Raw genomic sequence first — 6,590 nt, 5'->3', positions numbered from 1 at the left:
AAAAAAGAAAAACAGCAAGAGGAAAAAAATGAAAAAAAATGAAGAAAAGAAAAAAAAGCACCAAAGGGGGCTCATATACACCTAAAGTAAAAATTATAATTGAAAAAAAAAGATTAATAGTAAGAAAATTTTAAAACATAAATAGTAAAATAAATGGAACCAAAGCATTTCTTTGATTTATTTTTGGGGGGGGACGGGAGGAGGATGGGAAGATCCTGTATCTGCCTTGTGTCCAAAACCCATCTCTTGCTGGACTCTCTGGTCTGCTTGTGGTTTTTGGTATTCCTGTGGCTTGTTTGGTTTCTTAATTGTTTGTTTGAGCAGGCAGAAAAATGCTCTGTTTTACTCAGATCCTCCTCCCAGGCTAGTTCAGTGAGAGGGAGTTTTGCTTTGAGTATCACAAAAGAGTTAGATAGCTGTTAACTCTAATTTGGAGATGCTGTGATGAGGCTAGGTTCTGGGTAGCATTGAGGCCTTTCAGCAAACAGTAGCTTTTCCCTCAGGAGCTAGCTCCAGAGACACTCACAGAACCCAGCGTGGAGCCATTCTCAGAATTTATGTTTACTGAAGTTCAATTGTTTGACTAGGCTGCTGTAGGGAGGGGCAGCCTCTGGCTCTGTTTACCCAGTGAAGAAAGCCACTCATTTGGGGGCAGACTTTTCTCTGTCTTGGCTGGGTGACTTTCCCCTGAGTGGGGTTGAGCCTGGCAGGTCAGGTCAGGTTCCTGTGACCTGCTAAATGACTCTTTTTTTTTTCTTCCAGGGCCTGAGTTGCAGCTAGCTGCTCAGCTGGGTCTTGCTGTATCAAAGATGGAGATCTCAGGTGGATGGGGGGAGGGGCAGCCTTCCCACCTCTACTCCATGAGAAACAGTCAGGATGTCAGGGTTCTATTCATGGCAGAGTGTTGGTTCCTGGGTCGTCTCTGGTTTGTGATCTGCCAGATGAAGATACCTTTTCCTTGTCAATTCTTGCTGGTGTTGAGTGGAATCCGCTTGCCTCCTGTGTCTGGCACCTTTGTCCCAGAATCTCTGTGTTATATGTATGGCTGCTACTGCAGCCACGGCAGCCAAAGCAGCCACCGCAGCTGAGGCTATACAGGCAAGTGCTCAGATCTGTCTCCTTGCCTGGATTTTGCCTCTCTGGCCAAACCCTCTGTACTGTAATGGCACACTTGGTGTGATTCTCTATCCTAGGTCTGTTCATTAGAACACTAAAACTGCTTTCTATGCGAGAAATCTTCCTCCGCATAGATCTTCCCAGAAGTCAAATTAATTTCATTGTTAATGATATTATATGGGTAAAATAAAGGAAATAAACTCTTCAATCTCAGGACAATTTTATAAGTTTTTTAGTGTAATCATACAGTACAGAGGGTTCACATTCACATAAGCAAGATAATTAGTACATTTCCTAACAAGCATTGTTGCCTCCTCCTTTATATTTCGTCTACCATCCCTTCCCTCCCACCTCAACAAGTACACTCTTCTCTCCCCGCCCCCACGGAGAGTGTAAAGTTCATTTTTCAACATAGTTTCTTGTGCTTTTCATTGTTATAGGTTAAACTGTATCCCTATTTGAGCCTGTTTTCCCTTTCCCTCTGCAAATTAGAGAAGTGTACATACAAGATGTAGGTGAACCAACTGCAAATAAAGTGAAAACAGAAGTTATAGAGTGGGGGAGGAACATGTAAAGAAACAAAAAATCACATTGCACATTATAAATATGTTAGAAACAACAGCAAGAAACAAAATACCAATTGTTTCCCTATCTTGGGGTTCAATTCCCTTAACATCATTTTATCTGGTCATATGCCAGACATATATTCATTATTGAAAATAAGGAAAAACATGGGACCTATGTTCCTTTGGCCTTAGCTTACTTCTCTTAATATTTTTCCAATCTTCCATTTCCTAACAAATTGAGTAATGCCACTTTTTCTTATGGAGGCATAGAATTTCATTGTTTATATATACCATATTTTCATGATCCAATCATCTAGTGAGGGGCATCTGGGTTGGTTCCATATCTTAGCTATGGTAATAATGCTGCAATAAACATAGTTGTGCTGGTAGTTTTAGTATTGTCTTGTTTGTGATCATTTGGGTAAATGCCCAAAAGTGTGATTGCTGAGTCATAGGGGAGCTCTATGTGGAGTCTTTTTTTTTTTTAATATTATTTTATTTTATTTGAGAACATACTGTACAGAGGGGCTACAATTACATGGGCAGGATAATGTATACATTTCTTACCAAGCATTGCAGCCTCCTCCTTTGTTTACCCTTCACCTCCCTTCCCAGCCTCCCCCCTCCCCCCACCCAATTATACCCCCCACCCCTCCACCGACATTGTAAAGCTGGTTTTGACATGACATTTTGTAATTCTCATTGTTGCAACAGGTCCACCTGAATCCTTAAACGACTTGTTTGCCCCCATCTCCTCCACATGTTATACTGACATCAAATGGATCAAGAAAATGTGGTATATATGTGGAGTCTTTTGAGGAATTTCAATTCTTCTCTCCAAAGTGGTTGAACAAGTATACACTCCCACCAAGAATGCATACGGTTCCCTTGTGACCACATCCCCACCAGCATCTGTTCTTGTAAAAATGTGGAATGCTCCACGAATTTGCATGTCATCCTTGTGCAGGGGCCATGTTAATCTTCTTTGTATGGTTCCAATGTTAGTGTATGTGATGCTGAATTGAGCAGAGAACACTTTTTATATATAAAGTGTAATTGATTCTATTAAACTAGACAATTCAACAAAAAGTAAGTTCAAAAGAATTGTCATGAAATTTTAGAACCATATATTTCTTACATAAGCACACATTTAAGAATAAAGTCAAGATTGACATGTCAAAAACAAAATAATTCCACATATTTCTTGTTCAAGAGATGTGTAGGTGGAGGAATTCAATTATTCTATACAAGGCACCTGTCATAATGAACACAGCAACAAATGTTAAGGTTTGTTAAAAGAATTAATGTTTTAAATATATTTAATGTTGAGTATTTGGTTATATATGCCAAAATTAGGACTATTTGGCAGATATAAAACTTTTCTATGAAGTATTTAAGATTTATGGTAGCAGACATATACTACTAAGAATGTACATTGCAGAGTTTATAGAAACTTGATTAAAGAAAACTTGCAAAGTCTTTGTGTAAAGAGGCAGAGTGAAGAGTTTAGATTTTGTTAACTACACAGTTTCTGTTAAAACCTTAGGACTTCCTTACTTTATATGCTAGCAAGGAATAAATGATGATATAAATCATAAACAAATGATGAGATGAGCCATAAATAGTAATCTTAGTGTGTAATTTTAAAGAGTACTCATATTCTATAAAAATCTTGTTGAACATCAAAACCTTAGCCAGTGTTAAATGTATAGGAATATGAGAAAATGCTAAAATCTAATATGTAGTACACTTCAAATACTGAAAATACTAGTAATTGTTTCGTTTTTATTTTATTAATCATTAATATTTAATTATTAGTTTTCTTTATTTGTAGCATTGTTTTACTTGTAATATAATACAACTTTTTGTAAGTCGTCATTAGGAGGTTATTTGAGAAGGTTACTGGATGGCCAAACAATTTTTTATAGGTGCATGTGAATTTACAAAGAGCAAAATTAAAAACAAAATATTTATTTAAAAAATGATCAAGTAGAATCTGAATCAGGAGTGTTGATAAGTGTCTACATCTAAAAACTTAGCCCTAGTCTGAAGCAACAATAATACAGAGTTGAGGCCACAAAAGTGAGAGACTGATTTTTTTGTTTTTTATTTTTATTTTCTTGGTCATGGATTCTGGGGCCTGGGTGCTGTCCCTCACCTCAAGGCTAGCGTTACCACTTGAGCCACAGCACCATTTCCATCTTTTTCTGCTTATGTAGTGCTAAGGAATCAAACCCAGGGCCTCATGCATGCAAGGCAAACACTCTACCGCTGAGCCATGTTCCCAGCACCTGAGAGACTGTGTTTTAAAAACATCATCTAAACAACATTTGCTTTCTGCTTTGGGTTATATAAAGAAAGATATAAATATTGTTTTATATTTTTTAAATTGTCATACTTCTAAATTTATACTAACTTCGGCCACTTTATCCTTTCCAAAGTCATGAAGTATCTCTGAGAGTTTGCTTCTGTGAAGATTGTTTTTGCATTTGCAACTTCGTCTGAGTCATTTTTATTTTCATCAAAATAACTTTATATTTCATTTTGATGGGTTATCATACATCAGATACTTTCGAATGTACACATAGAGTCTAAAGATAGCAGTATGAATTTTCTCATTCAGTTCTTTTTTATCTGTTATGCGCTTTCATTATTATGATATTTCTCTCTCTCTTTCACTCTCTCTCATTTCCTCTTTTTCTCTTTCATGCTCCATGTCTGCTACTTAGAATTTCTGTGGGTCTACTATTATCCTTCAGAATCTCCTGGTTTTGTGGGAACATGATAGAGACCATCAGTTACCTTTGCATTCTTTAAGAGTTATAACAGTGATGTGATATTATTCTTTGCCATTCTAATTGGAAAAACACCAGATCTAGGCATTCCTTTTCACTTTTACTAGTATTATAAATTTTATCTCATAGGAATCATTGGTATGGATAAGATATTTTTTTCTATTTCTTTGTTTTTATTGTGAAAATACTGTAAAGAGGAGTTACAATTGCATGGGCAAGATAATGAGTACATTTCTTATCAAGCATTGTAGCCTCTTCATTTTTGTCCCCTTCCCATCCCTTCCCATCCTCACCCCTACTCCCCCCTAATCCTCCCCTCCCCTCCCACCTTCCCCTCGCACAAAAGTTGTAAAGGTCGTTTTCGACATAACAACTTGTACATCTCATTGTTGCATTGGGTCCACCTGTATCCCTATTTAAACTATTTGGTTTTCCCCTTCCCCTCAACAAGTTATACCGACCTCAAATAGAGTGAAAGCACGGGTTATACTGTGGGGGAGGGACATACAAAGCAACAATGAAATAATCTTATGAATGTGTTTGAAACAATCGCATGAAAGAAAAATGAACATTTGAATGCATATCTTAGGGAACATTTCCCTAACATCACCTTATCTGACCTTTTCTGCTTGACTCAGACATATACTAGATATTGCAAATAAGGGAAGCCATGGGACCTATGTTTCTTTGGGCCTGGCTTACTTCACTTAATATAATTTTTTCCAAGTCTTTCCATTTCCTAACAAATGGGGCAATGTCATTCTTTCTGATGGAGGCATAGAATATTAGTATGGAGGTTCCTCAAAAGACTCCACAAAGAGCTCCCCTATGACCCAGCAATCCCACTTTTGGGCGTTTACCCAAATGTTTACAAACAAAACCACACTAAAGCTACCAGCACGACTATGTTTATTGCAGCATTATTTACTGTAGGTAAGATATGGAACCAACCCATTAGATGAATGGATCAAGAAAATGTGGTATACATACAAAATGGAATTCTATGCCTCCATCGATAAGATACTTTAAACCTGTGACCTGAACGTTCTTTTTCTTTTACAAGCAATCTTTTGTGTTTATTATGTTAGTAACTACATGTAATGAAAATAAAGCTATCCAATGGAAAGTAGACCCAAGTTTTTCATAGCGATGAAAATCAAAGTAATGGGGGAAGTGAGTACAAAGGATGCTCATTATAGAGCACAGACCCTCAGAGCAATTTATCTTGTACACTTTGTGAGAATGACAGTGTGCTGGTAACTCTATATTAAATCAATGAACAACTGATAGATATGCACATATATTTATATGTGTAATTTTATTTTCATATGCATATATAAATGTGTATATGCCCTTATATATGTACACTTGCATGTTACTTTACACACAAATACACATATACATATACACATGTATACATGCACACATGGAGAAAGACAAATAATTACAGAGAACACAGTTTCACTTCCTGAATATGCCTTAGACGGAATGCTTGGAACAAGATATGCTGAAGATGTATTTGTCTCTAAGAGTTCTTTTACCGCTACTCTTACTCTTAAAACTGGTAGGTTTAGACAGATTCGACTTGCAAAATGCAGTACAGGTGATAGCAAGTCACTCAGAAATCTCCATAAGTATAGGCCATATGGTGTATCCCTGGTCCCCACGTAATGCTTGCTCTTGTAGACACTCTGAAAAACCAAGGTAGCAGGAGAATATCCTGGCAAAGAATAAAGTTATAAAGCTTTAAATGGCATCCTTCCTTGAGCTGTTTTCTAACAGCCAGCATCAATTCCTAAGCAGATGAGTGAATTCTCAGATGACTACTCTCTACACATATATTTAACCAACTAATGTGAAAAGTCCTATGTGAGACATGCTGACTGAAGTCTTGCTGATTTCCTGGCCAAGAAAATAAGAAAAAAAAGAAAGTATTTTTAATGTAGTGAAGTTTGAGAATATGTGTCGAACACAATTATACCAATGGACAAAAATTTGATGGTGTTTCTTTTATGTGCTCTTGGACTTGGCAAGTGATTTTAGGTGTTTCTACACAAGTAGAATCATCATAAACCAAGCCAGCATTTCTTCATTTAATATATAAGGAAAGGAT

General features: G+C 36.8%; 1 non-coding gene across 1 annotated transcript; it reads right to left on the bottom strand.

Annotated features, from left to right (window-relative positions):
* Positions 1–2,604: 2,604 nt before the first annotated feature.
* LOC138826659 (U6 spliceosomal RNA) lies at positions 2,605–2,711 on the bottom strand. The gene has a single exon (XR_011371794.1). It is a non-coding gene; the product is annotated as a U6 spliceosomal RNA (small nuclear RNA).
* Between the last annotated feature and the right edge of the window lie 3,879 nt (positions 2,712–6,590).

Source organism: Dipodomys merriami, unplaced genomic scaffold (genome assembly GCF_024711535.1).
Source record: "Dipodomys merriami isolate MVZ:Mamm:240054 unplaced genomic scaffold, mDipMer1.0.p SCAF_1464, whole genome shotgun sequence".
NCBI lineage: Eukaryota > Metazoa > Chordata > Mammalia > Rodentia > Heteromyidae > Dipodomys > Dipodomys merriami.
The sequence above is the reverse complement of the archived record's forward strand: the minus strand, read 5'-3'. Positions and strand labels throughout refer to the sequence as shown.